This window comes from Lissotriton helveticus, chromosome 4_1 (assembly GCF_964261635.1).
Source record: "Lissotriton helveticus chromosome 4_1, aLisHel1.1, whole genome shotgun sequence".
Taxonomy (NCBI): domain Eukaryota; kingdom Metazoa; phylum Chordata; class Amphibia; order Caudata; family Salamandridae; genus Lissotriton; species Lissotriton helveticus.
The window spans coordinates 1,028,626,013-1,028,643,161 of NC_136063.1; the positions used below are offsets into that span (position 1 = coordinate 1,028,626,013).

A 17,149-nucleotide genomic window follows, 5' to 3' on the forward strand; every position below is an offset into this window, starting at 1 on the left:
ATGTTCAGGAAGTACAGGACTTAACCATCGACAACCAACTGGATGTCTTATTTATAACAGAGGCATGGTTAAAACCTTGTGTAAAAAAAGATGTGAGGGTGTGTAGTTCCTGGGAAGAGGAAAATGTTATAGCGGTCTATCAGGTCAGTGGAATATCCTCCAATTGGAGTAAGTCCCCTCACACACCCAGAGAGCTGTCATGCTTCATCATCTGGGCATGCTCCTAGTTGGGCCGGTGCTGCAATGCCCGCCGGGAACCCGCAAAGGGACTCTTTGCCGGAGATTTTTTATGTCGAGCCTAGAACAGCGCATGCGCTGTTGCTCGACTTTTAGTAAAGGGCATCTCGAAAGTGCTACCCAGGCGTTTGCTCGCTGGCTACAAGCTTGAGTGCATGTGCGCATGCACGCGCAGCCATCTGCCTTTCTTTTGTTGTTTAAGTGCCTCTCACAACTGCCCCTCCCCCACCACAGAGCGCGTCTCATGGCTGCGCGGCTATGTCACCATCGATCGCTTTTACGGCTGCGCGGCCGTGTCTCTTTCACGGCCAGTGCTGGTTTTATTTCCCACTCCCGGACTTGTTTTACTTGGCACTGCAACTTCTGGTCGCATTGCTCCATTCCAAATGCAAGTTAACTCGGGTCTTACCGTTCCGCACATCTTCCTGGCTCCATGTAACTCGAGCCTAACAAACCGCAAACATCGGAGGTTCATTTGCAGCGCTGTTCTTGCAGAAATGTGGGCGCCTCTCACAACTGCCCCTCCCCCACCATAGAGCGCGTCTCACAGCCGTGCGGCCGTTTCACCATAGATCGCTTTCACGGCCGCGTGGCCAGGTCTCTTTCTTGCCAATGCTTGTTTAATATTTGGGCCAGCCATGAACGTTTTTAATGTGGTCCCTCCAGCAGCAACGGAGGGCAGTGGCAAACTATAGTCCCCTTTCTATGTCTATCCCGTTTTTTTATACGAAAATCTCTCACTTTTGCAATTCATTGGTGCCTTTACAATTGATAAAGAAAATGATTTCAGAATCTTGGCTTTCAAAAAAATACAAACCCGTACAAAGCAAGAAGAGTTACTCGACATTTGCTCTGAAACAGCAGTTGTCTCAAACTAGAGAAACTTAACTGCCCCCAGAAGGTATTGCTGCTTTGTAACATTTTTAATTAGCTCGCAATCACTGAGCAGCACGCCCAGGGAGCTCGCGACGGTGCAGCGATCCTGCTGAGCTGAGGCGTTGTGTCCTCGACACAGACAAAGCCTCTCTCCAAAGGATGACGGCTCTTTTTCTGACTTCTTAGCCCACCTTGGCTCTAATCCCACCGCCCCCAAAAATGTTCTAATTGTAGACTTATTTAACATACGAAGTATAAAATATTTATACATTTCCTCAGTTTGTAATAGGTACAGTCAGGCCACTTTGGTGTACCTTACATGACTGTCCACTAGAAACCACTAACCTCCACCTCATCCCGAGACCCTGAGAAGATGTAGGACCATCCCTGGAGCTGCTTAGACCCTCCTGACGCCACATTTCTCTTGCATAATGTACTGCAGACTGGTGCCCAGCATGCAAAGGTCTGGCAATGGTCCTGAGGAAAGGGCAGAAGCACCCATCCCGAGCCTCATCCTCGACAGGTTACGACAGTAAACACCCTACTTGCATGTGTTTTTCTATGTATCAAACCACTGTTGGAAAATGAGCATCTGGAAGCTGATTGGAGCATCCTGTATGTATGTGCAAAACAGTTCATCCGTTTTTGCAACAGGATAAAAGTGTCTTTGTGAAAAATAACCACACTTCTCTCTCACACTTACAATTCATGTTTTCCCACTGTGACAGTAATTCAATAATAACAAGCATTGGCATAGCCAATAGGTCTCGCCTTTGGGACCTTATAAGTGTGTAGCCATGCAACAGCTGATGTTGTTGCACCAAGGATATTGTGCTGCATAACTAAATACTTAGAAGGTCCCAAAAGCGAGACGTATTGGCTACGTCAATGCTGGTTTATTTTTGCTGGTGAGTGTGGGTGTGTGGGGTGTGGTGAGTAGTGCATGAAAGAGGTGATTAAAAAAAGGTTTATTGATGCTAGGTTTGAGTCAACTTTATTAATAGAGCTCACTAACCCAATTAAAACCAGTGTTGCTCGTGTGGGATGCAATGGTTCTGGAGAGCAGTTGTGATACGTTTTAAAGCTGTGTGGTCAACATGTTTCTTGCCTATTGAAGCCCCAAAGGGGTCTAATGGAAATTCATCAGGACCTAGAAAGAATATCTTACACTACTGCATGACTGATTCTTTTGAGTGTGCAGATAATTGAAGTAACCAGTCACGCTGTACGATGACAAGGCATGATTCTACCTTGTATATTAAAACGACCTGAAAGAAAGGAGGGACGGACAAAACAAAGAGCACAGTTTGTGTAGAAATTCTGGTAAGAAAGTTGAGAGTGCTTGGTTATAGCGAGTTGCCATTTCTTTTGTAAATCACCTTTTTCTATTTCATAGTGTATTACAAGGTGACAATTGCTAGAAAACACGTATATGTAGCATCAGCGGTGTGCAAAAAGCTTTTTTTAACACTAACATGGACTTCGTCGGGGTTTACCTTAACTTGACCTAATTGATCACCAGTCATACTTAAACAACATTGTTGCAGAGCCCGTGTTTGTGTTTGCTAGACCTCTGATCAACAATATTTGTTTTGTGACAATAGTTAAAGGGCCGTTAAGTGCATTGCTTCAACACACACATCAATTTCCTGAGTGATTTTTAGGGTTCAATTACTCACCCTTTTTGGCCTCGATATCGTCCGTATGTATCGTGACCTGGATATGTACTAGTATACCGGGAAAGTTGAGAATGATCATGCGCTTTACCCCGGTTGTTGCAGGGAGTGTCCTCGATAGTCAGTACTCATAAGTTTGTGGCGTTGTGTGCACCTATTGTATTGTATTGTAATTGCATTTATATAACGCTTACTACCCCTCACGAGGCATCAACTCGCTTTTTCAGCGAGTAGCACGCTACTCCGGGACCCATAGAGGATTAGTGTTGAATTAGTATAGTGAAACATGCAAGTACATTTTAAGTGGTGGATAGGTTAGTCAGTTATTTGGATTCGGAAGAATAGCAGAAGGATAGAAGAGGAAATAAAAAAGGTTTGCATTTATATAGCGCTTGTTACCCCTGATAGGGTGTTAAAGCACACTACTCCGGAAACCCATAAAGGATTAGTGCTGAATTAGTATGGTGAAATATGAAAGTAATTTGAGTGGTGGGTAATAGTCAGTTATTTGGAGTGAGAAGGGTAGTGGAGGGATAAAAGGTAAGAAAAGTTTGCATTCATCCAGCACCTGAGCACATGTTACCCCTGATGGGTGTTGAAGCGCTTTGCTGGCAAGTAGCACTCTACTCCGGAACCCATAAAGGATTAGTGTTGAAAATGTGTATAGTAAAATATGAAGTAATTTGAGAAGTGGATATGGTATTCAGTTATTTGGATAGAGAAGGGTAGGTTGAGGGATAGAAGAGAGAAAGAGGTCTGCATTTATATAGCACTTGCTACCCCTTAATGGGGTTTTAAAGCACTTTATTGGCGATTAGCACACTACTCTGGAGCCCATAAGGATTACTGTTGAATTAGTATGGCGAAACATGAAAGTACTTTGAGTGGTGGATATGTTAGTCAGTTATTTGGATTGAGAAGGGTTGGGGAGGGTTAGAAAAAGGAAAATGGTTTGCATTTATATAGTGCTGGTAACCCTGATGGGGTGTTGAAATGCTTTATTGCCGAGTAGTAGGGGTGGACGGAATTTGCAAAATTGACTTTCGCAAATTATCGTGAAATTGCTCAAAATCTCTGCGAGCATGCGGAAATCTCACGAAGATGCGGAGATTGCTTTTCCCACCCGTTCGCAATGCGTTTTTGCGTGCTCGCGGGGAAATTTATGTCCAACTTGCCCATGCGGTCACTAATGGGCTCGGCCATCTTGCTCGCGATGCTTATTTCCTGTTCCGGATCGAATGACGTGTTCACGATCGCAAACTTGCGCGGGATAGCGTGACCTGCTACCGACAATCCAACATCTTATGGTGCACGCAAACGGATAGGAAAACTCGTTGGCGAACGCAGGGACCCCGGTAAGTCGCTACCATGCGCACAAGAACACAGTTCTAAAGCACGAACAAGAAAATACTTCCGTTTCGCGGCAGATTGCGAAAGTTTTGACATTTTCGCGCTCTCTGTGGAACGGGAAAATGTCAAAATATTACAAATTCCGCGAGCGGAGCGAAATTTACCGCCCATGCCTAGCGAGTAGCACACTACTCTGGAACACAAAGGATTAGTGGTGAATTAGTATAGTTGAATATGGCATTTGAGAAGTGAACATGTTAGTCTGTTATTTTGATTGAAAAGGATAGTGGAGGGACAGAAAAGTGAGAATTTTTGGGGGGGGAGGTCATAGCAGTAGGAGGAGGCTTTTGGATGAGTAAAAAGGGGTTTTTGAAGGGGAAGAGTCGATTGATTACTACTTGATTGGTTCTTTGATTGGAAAAAGTGTATTGTCTTTTGGATTAGATTATTACTGTCAGGCCTTTTTAGAGCTCTCCCTAGTGAGAGACACTAGGGCTGCGAGTGATTTTACTGGTGTACTACTTCTGGCAATTTTATTGATGAATTTGGATGAGAAAACGGCAAAATAGCGTTTTTATGAGATTTTACATTGGGGGGCTCTAAATAATAATTTTAGTTGGGGAATTGATGTAGGCACACTGACACCTTCTTTCACGCTTTAATTCCTTTGTTCTGCCTCGCCCCAGCCGTTTTTTGGAACTTGCTGTTTGCGGCGGTGGGCGCCATCTTAGGTAGGGCTGGGGCTGCGCTCTAGTCGCGCTGCCCTCCCGCCCTCCCAGGCTATTTAGAGCCGGTCCTTCTAAGCCCTCGCTGCCTTTTTAGAGCTCTCCCTAGTGAGAGACACTAGGGCTGCGAGTGATTTTACTGGTGTACTACTTCTGGCAATTTTATTGATGAATTTGGATGAGAAAACGGCAAAATAGCGTTTTTATGAGATTTTACATTGGGGGGCTCTAAATAATAATTTTAGTTGGGGAATTGATGTAGGCACACTGACACCTTCTTTCACGCTTTAATTCCTTTGTTCTGCCTCGCCCCAGCCGTTTTTTGGAACTTGCTGTTTGCGGCGGTGGGCGCCATCTTAAGTAGGGCTGGGGCTGCGCTCTAGTCGCGCTGCCCTCCCGCCCTCCCAGGCTATTTAGAGCCGGTCCTTCTAAGCCCTCGCTGCCTTTTTAGAGCTCTCCCTAGTGAGAGACACTAGGGCTGCGAGTGATTTTACTGGTGTACTACTTCTGGCAATTTTATTGATGAATTTGGATGAGAAAACGGCAAAATAGCGTTTTTATGAGATTTTACATTGGGGGGCTCTAAATAATAATTTTAGTTGGGGAATTGATGTAGGCACACTGACACCTTCTTTCACGCTTTAATTCCTTTGTTCTGCCTCGCCCCAGCCGTTTTTTGGAACTTGCTGTTTGCGGCGGTGGGCGCCATCTTAGGTAGGGCTGGGGCTGCGCTCTAGTCGTGCTGCCCTCCCACCCTCCTCACACACTATAAAATGTGTATACCGGCCAGACGGCGCAGCGGGCTGGCGCAGCGGGCGCGCCGGATGCGCGCCTAAGCCAAGCCCGTCTGCGCCCGTCCGCGGCCGGCCGGGACCAGGGGCCATGACCCCTGCCCAAATTATCAGTGTGGTCCCAGACACAAGTGGAAATATTACCTATACAAGCCGCGAACTGCTGGATGTAATTGGTAAGACAACCACAAACTCTCTTGAATGTGCTCACATGGGTCCGATGGATACTTATGGCCCATTTAGTTGTTACAACTGCAGATGGGAATGCACCCCAACACTGAACCCTGTGCCATTACATCTACATACATTCCCTCTTAAATGCATTTATATGAACGTAAGATCACTACCCAAACATTCAACGTATATCTGGGACCTTCTTAACGAACACCAACCTGATTTAGTGTGTTTATCTGAAACATGGCTCGATGAGCATAATATCCCAGATATAGTTATAGCCCTTCCCCCAAACTATAAGATATTGAATGTTAACAGAGTTAAGAAAAAGGGTGGCGGTGTAGCTCTACTGTTCAGAGACCATCTTTCATGCAGACAAGAGAGTATTGCACCTGTTGGAAACTATGATGTTCTGGCATTTACGGTGTCCATAAACACCAGTGTGCTATTTGGAGGCATTTTAATCTATAATCCTCCGGGCTGCACATTAAATTTTAGTTCACAGTTACTCACACAGATTATGCCTGTCTGTTTGAAGAACAAGAACATCCTCCTCCTTGGGGATTTTAATATACATCTGGACAATAGTAGCAGCTCCTTGACGAATCTATTGGTGGAAGATATGGCTATCCTGCAGCTATCTCAGAGAGTCCATCAACCAACACACATTGCAGGACATACATTAGATTTGATATTTTCCAACATCGAATCTATTGACATCGACCCTCTAATTCCATTGGTATGGACCGATCATTATATGATCACCTTCCGTATTAATCTCCCCATCCCCCAGACCAAAAAACATAGTGCATTCATAGCAAATATGAGAAACTGGAAATCCTTTACATTGGAGAAATTCAGTAATCATTTCTCACACCCATCTTGTATAAGCACTAACATCCATGAGGAAATAGACCTGCTTCAGAACAATATTAAAAATGCACTGGAACATTGTTCGACCACCCAATCCCGTCACAAACCAGGCAATAAAAAATCAGAGAGATGGTACGGACCTGAGCTCAAACTTTTAAAAAGAAATTGTACCTCTCTTGAGCATAAATGGAGAGTATCCAAGACAGATGAAACTAAAGATAGTTTTAGAAAAGCTCAAGCACTCTATCATAGAGCAATTAGAAAGGCAAAAAAGGACTATTTCACACGCAGAGTATCTGAGAATAAAAATTCATCAAAAGAACTCTTTAAAATTGTTAGAGAATTATGCAGCCCTACTAATCTCTCCGTACATCTTACTCCCTCACAGGAGAACTGTAATAAACTTAATGATTTTTTCTGCGAAAAAATTGATACCATCTATGCCTCCTTTTCAAAATCAGGGATGGAAAAAAACGAACAATATGCACCAAATGTTGCACATACCATCTGTCATACTTTTGGTCCTTTTTCAGAAGAAGAAGTAGAAAAAGTCATGCTTGAGGTCAAGTCTGGTTCACCACTCGACCCATGTCCACATCACATTTTCTCCCAGCTCACCCCTGTAATATGTCCAGTAGTCACCAGAGTATTTAATCTTTCCCTTAGCTCTGCCGAATTCCCAAAATCATGGAAACAGGCTCTAGTTACTCCTTTAGTAAAGAAGGCTGGGACAGATGTTAACAATCCAGCCAACTATAGACCAATATCCCAGTTACCTTACCTATCAAAGGTTCTGGAAAAGCTGGTCAATAGACAACTTTCCACATTTTTGGAAGTTAATGGTTTGCTGGATGCCTCACAGACGGGGTTTCGGGCAAATAACAGCACAGAAACTACACTCTTAGCGGTGACAGACAGTATTAGGACCAAGGTAGATCAAGGTAGTACAGTTGCTCTGATACTCCTTGATTTATCAGCGGCTTTTGATACCGTACCCCACCATCAATTATTGAATACTCTGGCAGAGAAAGGAATTCAAGATAAAGCACTTGGATGGTTAACATCGTTCCTAGCGGATCGAACCCAATCAGTTCGCCTGGGTGACTATACATCTCCTCCGCGACCTATAAAATACGGAGTTCCTCAGGGGGCGTTGTTGAGCCCAACTCTGTTCAACGTGTTCGTCTCCTCATTGGCAACCATCGGCAAAAAATGGGGTGTCGAAATGTGTTCCTATGCGGATGACACCCAGCTGATGGTCACCATTGATGAAAATGATGATTCTAAAACTAGACTGACAAACTGCCTGACCGAACTGGCAACATGGATGCAGGACCATTGTCTTAGACTTAATGCTGACAAATCCGAAATTCTATTGTTTGGCAGATGCACACAGGTCTGGGACAACAGTTGGTGGCCGAGCGATTTGGGCTTGCCTCCTAACCCGACTACAAAAGCTAAAAACTTAGGAATAACACTGGATAAGGACTTATCCATGAAATCCCATGTCTCCATAGTTTGCGGCAGAGGCTATGGCCTTTTGAAGATGCTCAGACGATTATTTCCCTGGGTTCCGACAGATTGCAGGAGAACACTAGTCCAATCACTATTGCTGAGTAGGTTGGACTATGGTAATTCACTGTTTGTGGGAATGGCAGATTACCTATTTTCCAAATTGCAGTTGGTTCAGAATGCCGCTGCCAAAGCCATCTGTAATAAAAGAAAATATGACTCAGCCAAAAAATGTATGCGTGAGCTCCACTGGCTCCCAATGCGACAACGAGCCATTTTTAAACTGTTGTGTATTTCACACAAAGTACTCCACGATACAGGCCCCATCATCCTACATGATATGATCAGATTTCATAAACCCTCTAGAAACCTACGATCTATGACGTCCGGAAGAGCATCCATCACCCGAGCTCGGACTGTCAGGATGGGAGAGAGGGCTTTCTCTCACATTGCCGCAACAAAATGGAACGAGTTACCCCACAAACTCAGAACAACTGACTGCTTCCTTTCTTTTAGGAAACAACTAAAAACATTCCTTTTCCCCAGCCCAGATCAATAATTTCTAAAGTGTTGCCGTTAAATCACTTGTAATTCTTCTTTAGCGCCGTGATGTCCTTTTAGGATGAATGTTAGCGCTTTACAAATAAAATAAATACAAAAAATAAATACAAATTTAGTATTGAGTGTATAATTTTATTTTTTACTGACTGTATTTTTTACCTGATTTTATCAATTAAGATTCTGTGACACAATTAGAATGTATTATGATTATTGTTTTTAACTAGTGATGTATTAAAAATATGATACGTATATTCATGGACATTGTTATTTGTCATTGGTTTTTTGTGATACCCTCCGCCTATATATCTGTAACAATTATGATTGCCTAGGAATTGTTTTTTTCACACATGCTTTATTCCCTGTCCCAGGAATCGCACGATCAAAGTTCAGGGGGCCTTTGTTTATTCCCTATGCAGCTCGTGTGGAGGCATTCTAAGTGGGGAAGTAAACCCTGCTTGCAGCTCGTGTGGAGGCATTCTAAGTGGGGAAGTGAACACTGCGTGCAGCTCGTGGGGAGGCATTCTAAGTGTGGAAGTGAACACTGCGTGCAGCTCGTGTGGAGGCATTCTAAGTGGGGAAGTGAGCCCTGCGTGCAGCAGTTGTGGAGGCATTCTAAGTGGGGAAGTGAGCCCTGCGTGCAGCAGTTGTGGAGGCATTCTAAGTGGGGAAGTGCACACTGCGTGCAGCTCGGGTGGAGGCATTCTAAGTGGGGAAGTGAGCCCTGCGTGCAGCAGTTGTGGAGGCATTCTAAGTGGGGAAGTGAGCAAGACGGGTTAGCAGGTACAAGTTTGGTGGATGCAGCAAGATCCTTATGCAAGCACGGTTGAGCTTGTTGTTCAATTACGTATTGAAGGATTGGCACTGTTGGGGTTGTGAAACGTGGCCAGGAACCGGAAAGGCCGGGTTAACACCTTCATTTTTATTGCACTTACACCACACTGTTGAGCACTATTAAGTGTGCTATTAAGGTAGCCCAGCCTCCTACAGGAAAAGGAATACAGAGCTCGTAGGTTTGTTAAAGGAGGGCTGAATAAACCAGTGGGTGGCAAGTTGGTTAAAACTACGGGTACATCAGTGTGTGAATCTCGTCCTCACGAAAGCCTTGATGGAGAATGGGCAATTCAGGTGCTAGTAGGTCTGCAGCACTACAACAGTCTGAAGCACAGCACTGGTAGTAAATTAACTCATTTTCAGTAATAGGAGATGGAGTTGCACAATTTAGCTGCGACACAGGGTCAACAATCTTACAATGCGTTGCAGTTATCTGATGCCCGAGCCCTGTTACCTTAAGAAGCTACATGGGTTCATTCTTTAAAGTCGAAATGTCTTATAGCTCCACTATGTGAGTTCCAACACAGTGCTCAGAGTAAGAGTGCAAAGTTAATAATCCCTTTTCTCGTACAGGCAAAAGGACCACAGAGTTGGATAGTAAAAGTGCAGCCAAACCATCAGTTGAAGTGTCAACGTTGGTAAATCCTAGGGGGGGTACTAAGAAGTGAGGGATACTGGTGCATAGGAAACCCTGATTGAGGTTGGGAAGATTACTTGACAGTAGGTCCACAGCATTACATCAGTGCACCCTAGCAGTGGTATTAATTTAACCCATTTTATCACTAGGATGAACAACTTATTAGCTCAATACATCTGCAGAAAGAGGAACAAAGCCAAGCGCAGCCATGTGCGAGGCATGGCTACTTACAGCTAATCATGGCTGCCATTGATGGCACGTGGCTCTAGACTCCTGAAAGCCATGGAAGCAACAGAGAAGATGGTCTGTCCAGGAATGTGAAATGTGAACGAAGAACTGTGACTCCAGAACAAGCTTTGGCAACAGCAAGGCACACAAGAAATCAAGCATTGGTAACACCAGGAGAGTATTCTAAGAATCAGTGCCTTCACCCAATAAGTGCTAAATAGTAATGCCTGTAGCAACATTGCACAGAGAGCAACATATTGCTGGATCTATATCCCTGTGTTATACACATATGATTGATCCATGATCCCAGAGGGTGTTGACAAAGCATACAGAACTTGGACAGGAGCCGGTGAGACCTGACACAAACTAACCCTTGGAGTGACTTCTGGTAGATCTGGGTGCAGATGTAGATGTATGGCTCAACTGCAGGGCTGGCATCTGGGGGTTCAACGCAGCAAAGCTGTCCTTTGAGGTACAGGAACAGTCTGGCAGAGTGCACAGTAGGTCACTGCAGTAGGCATTTTTCTGAGAGTCCTTCTGCAGGACTAATGGTAAACGGAAGAGTGGGTTTGAAGGTCCAATTATTATATCCTGGTGCAGTGCTACTACAAGGTGTGAGAAGTTTCTGGAAAGGTTCTGTGAAGCTCTTGGAGTTTCCTGACTCCCCTTCCCTAGCCCCAAGCTGGCTGCAGTGACAATACAGGGTTTTTAGGTCTATTGTGAGGAGACAGAACACAGCTTATTCCAGTGCATGTGTGGCTGTGCTCAGCTCCTCCCCCGCCCATCCTGCCAGTTGATGGCCCATTGAGGCTCAGCTAATCCCACTATTGTATGACTGTTGGGGAGGAATTCACAAAGTCCAATTGTTGGCTACACTCAGCCCTTTGTGCCTTCAGCTTGTCTGGGGTCACATGACTAAGGGCAGGGAAATGCCAACTTTCTATAAGTTGCCAAGCAAAATACAAGTGTAGTGAATGCACTCCTTCCCGTAGTATTTTAATTTTTTGCTGTGACTGCCAAATAAATGCGTGCAAGCAGCGCTGTGAAACTTCCCCTCACAGCAAGTCAAAGACGCAGGAAAAAAGTGATGCTGATTGCGACCCTAGCTGTTGCACTGCTACGAAGGCAAAATTCTGCCATGTAATCAAATTTTTTCTAGTTTTAGCCAAGTAATCGATAGTAAACCAGTCAATTTAACATATTGTGCACCCCATGGTTTTTGGATGAAAAGAAGATGATTTAAAAGCAAGTGAGTGTCACTCTGGAGACAGTGAAATCTCAAAGTTCACCAGGATCAGCATATTCCACCGATTGGAAACATCACAAACTCTATCATTTTCTGCACGTTGCGGACTTCAATGACTATTTCAGTGAATATGATGTTGTTTATAATTATTATTTTCAGACAACACAACTCAAGGTTATATTTTGGATAACTTTTCACGTTTTGTTTGGCGTTAACAGGTTTTCGTTGATGGAGTATTTATGTAAAAGGTAATAGTGGGGTAATGCATTATGGGAATTGTAGGAGAGATGTTTTTTGTAAGGAGCACGTCTTAGTTAAAAAGGGATGTCACATGGTTTCATTGAGCACACCTGTGATAGCGTTGAAAAGAACTACTTGAGAGGGAGCGAGCAACTTCATTAACCTTTTGAGAATTAAGGAGGAAGTTAGAGACTGTAATGCCACGTTTGGCTTACACAAGGTAAATTGGGAGTATTTGATTCGTGCAATGGGAGAGGCTGTTTTTATTCATCATTTTTTATGGGTAAATACAAAAGGGGCATTTGCTGAGGGCATATTTGATGTTTAGATCACACAGTTTCTTTTAAGAGAGGAGACTTTTGGGTTAATTGCCGTTTTTGTGTTATTTGGGACACTGCGAGGGTGGTTAAGGGTGGGAAATCTGCAAGGTTTAAAGGGATGACATCTTATTTGCGCTTTTGTTTTTGAATCACTGAGTCTGTCATGTAGAGTAAAGGGTGGCTAAGTGTATGTTTTTAATATTTTATAGCAACCCCTGACGAAGAACCTTACAGGTTCGAAATGCATTGGGTTAAATGGAAAGTTGCGAAATACACACGTTTTATGTTAAAGCTTGGGTGAGTGGCATAAACGTTTGAAAATGAGAAAATAAAGCATCTAGTGAATTTGAGCTGTCTCTGGATTGACTCTATATATTTACCAAGAAGAAGATGAGTACAATATGTTATATTGACTGGTTTACTATGGATTACTTGGCTAAAACTAGAAAAAATTTGATTACATGGAAGAATTTTTCCTTCGTAGCAGTGCAACAGCCAGGGTCGCAATCAACTTTCTATATGTGGCATTTTCCAAATTGCAATCAATAATTTAACTTTACCATTAAAGAGGGTTTATGATTACAATTCCATAGGTACCAAACATGGCATATCTACCTGTCGCCTAGGTGGTGGTGTATTCTATAGATGTGCCAGTAGGGTTTAGCAGGACATAAGAAACCTAATACATTTTTCTTTACATGATGTTCTTTATTCACAAGTATTGGTCACAATTCATTATACAGTTCTTTCCCTCTCTTTCTCTTTCTCTCTTCTTAGGTCAGGCTCAAGAACACCAGGACCACCATGATGAAAGATGCCCCTTGAATGAAGCAGAAGGAGCCAGAGGTACTTTTCAAATCATCTCGTCTCTAAATCATGGGTCTGGGTATGTGAGGGAAGACACCACTTTTCTATGCGGTCAGCAGGTGAAGGTTTTAATGACCTCTCTTCTATCTAAGTAAAGTGCTCTCACTAAGTCTTTGATTTGGAGAATGGCTTCATCAACAGTCATTTAGCAAAAGAAAAAGAACAAATAGTAAAAGAAAGTTATGATCCAAAATTACATTCCGGTCTTTGTATGGGGAATTTACTCAAAGCACTTGCTATTCTGTAAAGAATTGTCCAACAAGTTCAGACTTGATACTCTGAATGCTTAAAAGTGGAGAACCCTTACTTTTGTGGCACCCGCGTCTTCACTTTCAACCTGTTGTGTGTCGATTTAGATACCATATATAGGTTTCCCGATTTATGCCCTTATAAAGGCACAATTCTCATTGCCTTTATTTAGGCATAGAAATCCGACCCTTATTTAGGCATTTTCCATGATAACCAAATACAGGCATGGTCACCTACATCCATCCCTGTCACAACGAGTTCTTGGAAAACCAGACTCTTAAACCCTTAGGACTTCCCCTGCTTGGATTATTGATTTCTCCAATAACTCATTTATTATGCATGAACATCTATTCCTTAGGGGTTCATTCATGAGGTTCCTCTGCCCGACTTTTATGTCAATACTGGCATTCCTAAACAACTTCAAGCTATAAATATACCTTCACTTGCCATGGCAAGTCACGGCTGCATACTTGCATGGCTCAGCTGCACAGCTCGCCACAGCAAGTTCGGAAGGAATTCGAGTCTCCGCCTGACGCACTGACCAGACGCTGTCATCCTCCTCACAGAGAATCCAGCTGCAGTATTTCTGACTCCCCTTGTGGGGTATTAGATATCGAGACCTGGAGAGAGATTACAAACTCTTTCATTCCAAGGTATGGAGCTGACTAGAACCTAGAGGGACTCTTGGCAACTCTTGGAAAAACTAAACTATAGCTAGCTATACTTTAGAAAACAGCAACTACTTCTTACCGTGTACTACACTTTGGTTAGGTACACTGGGGTACAACTATTTAGAAGCACCAGATGAGTATTTTCATTTTAGGCTGTATTATTTATGTATGTATTTTTATGAATATATGTCATAGCTACAAACCATGCTGTAGCAGTATTATTTTATCTTACTACTATATCTGTACTTATTATACTTCACATTCTGTCTTACAATTGTAACAGCTCATATCTCTTGCACGAGAAATAAGACTGTTCAATGAACCCTTTTTATATAAATGCCCGTCTATCTATTTCTGTGTAACTCTGTAGAAACGAAGCATGCACAATTGACTGAGTGAAACTGCTATCTATTGATTCCACGATTCTGAGAAGAACTGTTCCTATTCTAACGGAAACAAAGTTGTCATGTTTATCCGGTTGTCAGAGACTAATCCCTTCTTGTTCAATCGAGAAGTTTCTAGTGACCTCTGAGCTAGCTGGCACACACAAGTAATTAAGTTTAATGTACTCGATAGAGGCATACTGACCTCAGTCCTATGTCAAAACTATAGTGTATATTATTCCAATGCGCAGAGCCTATAAGGGGTATATGGACTACACTACATGGTGCCCAACGGTTTGGTAAGGCACTAATTTAATGCTAGATACTGAAGTAACTCAGTCATGCTTTTCTCAGAGACCCTCTACTCATAATACTCCATAAGACGTCTGTAGTGGGTAGAGATAACATCCGCCATAGCGGAGTAGGATGAAAATCCTATGTATTAGCTGTTTGGTTTATTCAACGTTGAAGGATACAGTGTTCCAAAATATTGTGCACCTTATCTTTGTTCCCTTGAAACTTGCTCTGCATTTTTCATTAAACAATGTCTAATAACGAGACTAACAACGGAACCGGTGGAGCTGTACCCGACGATGTTGCAGTAGTTTTTGATTATACAGGTTTTAATGAAACCTAGAGCCGTTTTTGTGATAGAGGCACATGCATCTTATTAGACAGAGGTATTCTACCTATGGATAGTATTCCCAGAATCACATCCAGCAACACATTTGTTTCACTTCTACAAAGAAGATGATCCACTTGAGGAATATATTCCTTTTGAGGATAATTAAATTCCTCTCACATACCAAGAACATGATCTCTGGTTTAAAGGCGCCCTAAAACATTTAAATCACATTATCAGGCTCGGTCCACTAGGTAGACCAGGAGCAACATGGCAGATTTTAGCAGGTTACACACCTGACCCTGAAATTGAATCCATGTCGGACAAGGAATTATGTAATAACATAAAAAATTTATAGAATTATACAGTTAAACCACAACTGTCTGAAGGACCTGAAAAACACTCTACTAAGCACAATCCTACATCTTCTAAAAAGAAGTGAGAGAATAATAGTAAACAACATTCAAACGAGAAACGTTCTCATTCTCGAGGTAGGTTTCCTCAAAAGGAGCCCTCCGAAAGGAGGTATAACCTCAGGAATAGGGATTATTTGAGAAAACCTAACAGGTATCAAGACACTGACACACGCTCCTCTCGTACCTTTCAGATATCGTCACAGACATCTGAAAGAAGAGGACGGTCAGAGCACAAGGAAGAATGCGTAAAGTCCAAAGACGATCAACACGTTCAGAAAAAAAACCAAAACCTACATTTTCCAAAAAGAAGGTAGCAGGTCTGAAGATCAGACATGCCGAGAATTCTGATAACTCAACTGAAGAACGGAGAATGAGCTCAGACAATGCTGGACAGTGCAGCAGAAGTAACAATAGCTCGCCAGAACCTGAAAGAACTTCTGGAGACAGTGGACTTAAATGAAGACATTCAAGTTGAGACTGCAGACACCAGGGTTAATTCTCCACATGGGTTATATGAAATAACACTCCGGATGGAGGAAGACATACCAAGAAAAGTAAAAGCACTCTTTTGGGAGCAACTTTCAAAGGGTTACGATATACTTCTAGCAGAACAGGATTGGCCACCAGAATTTGTCAGGAAGTACCCACATGGCGAAGACATCATTATGCCAGCCTTCTCCAACCATGTTCCAGCATACCATAACATTTCATAACATAACATAGCATAACATCACAGAACATCATATGACATAACATAGCTAAGCATAGCATAGCATAAAATAACCTAATATTACATATCATCATACGACATAACATACCATAACAAAACATCATATGACATAACATACTATAACGTAACATAACATAAAATAGCATAGCATAACACACCAAAACATAGCATAGCAAAACATAACATCAGATAATATCATATAACGGAACATCACATAACTTCATATGACATAACATACCATAACATAGAATAGCAAAGCATAGCAGAGCATAACATAACATAACATATCATATGACATAACACACCATAATATAACATAACATATTACATATCATATGACATATCGTAACATCACATAACATAGCATACCATCACATAACATCATATGACATAACATAACATAGAATAGCAAAGCATAGCATAGCATAACACCATATGACATAACACACCATAATATAACATATCACATAACATCATATGACATAACATCACATAACGTCATATGACATAACATAACATACCAAAACATAACATAAAATAACAAAACATAACATGACATTACATGACATAACATAACATCACATGCCATAACATAACATAACATAACATAACATTCTTGAATATTATTCTACACAAAGACTGTGTCTGCAAATCAGCCTTAAGAGAACAGATGAAAATAGAACCACCACAAACCGATTCTGAAAGTGCAGAGAAACACATCTTCTGTCTGCTTTGACAGTATAAATGCAAGAGCCACACTTGATATTCTACTTTCAAACCCTTTGACCAAGGCAGGGAATGCTCCGCAGAGTGGCCAGAGGGCCGCTGTGCTCCTAGAGCTGGTGTCTGAGGGAAAGTGGGTTGAGATTGAAGTGCCCCCCACACACTTTTTGACTGGCTTTTGATGCAACTTTGACTGTAGGGTACTGCGTCC

The 17,149-nt window shown here is 42.5% G+C and overlaps 1 protein-coding gene across 1 annotated transcript in view; it reads right to left on the bottom strand.

Moving 5' to 3' along the window:
* The window catches only part of LOC144828103 (NACHT, LRR and PYD domains-containing protein 3-like), a 646,597-nt gene that overhangs the window by 524,527 nt on the left and 104,921 nt on the right, over positions 1-17,149 (bottom strand). The window lies entirely within an intron of this gene.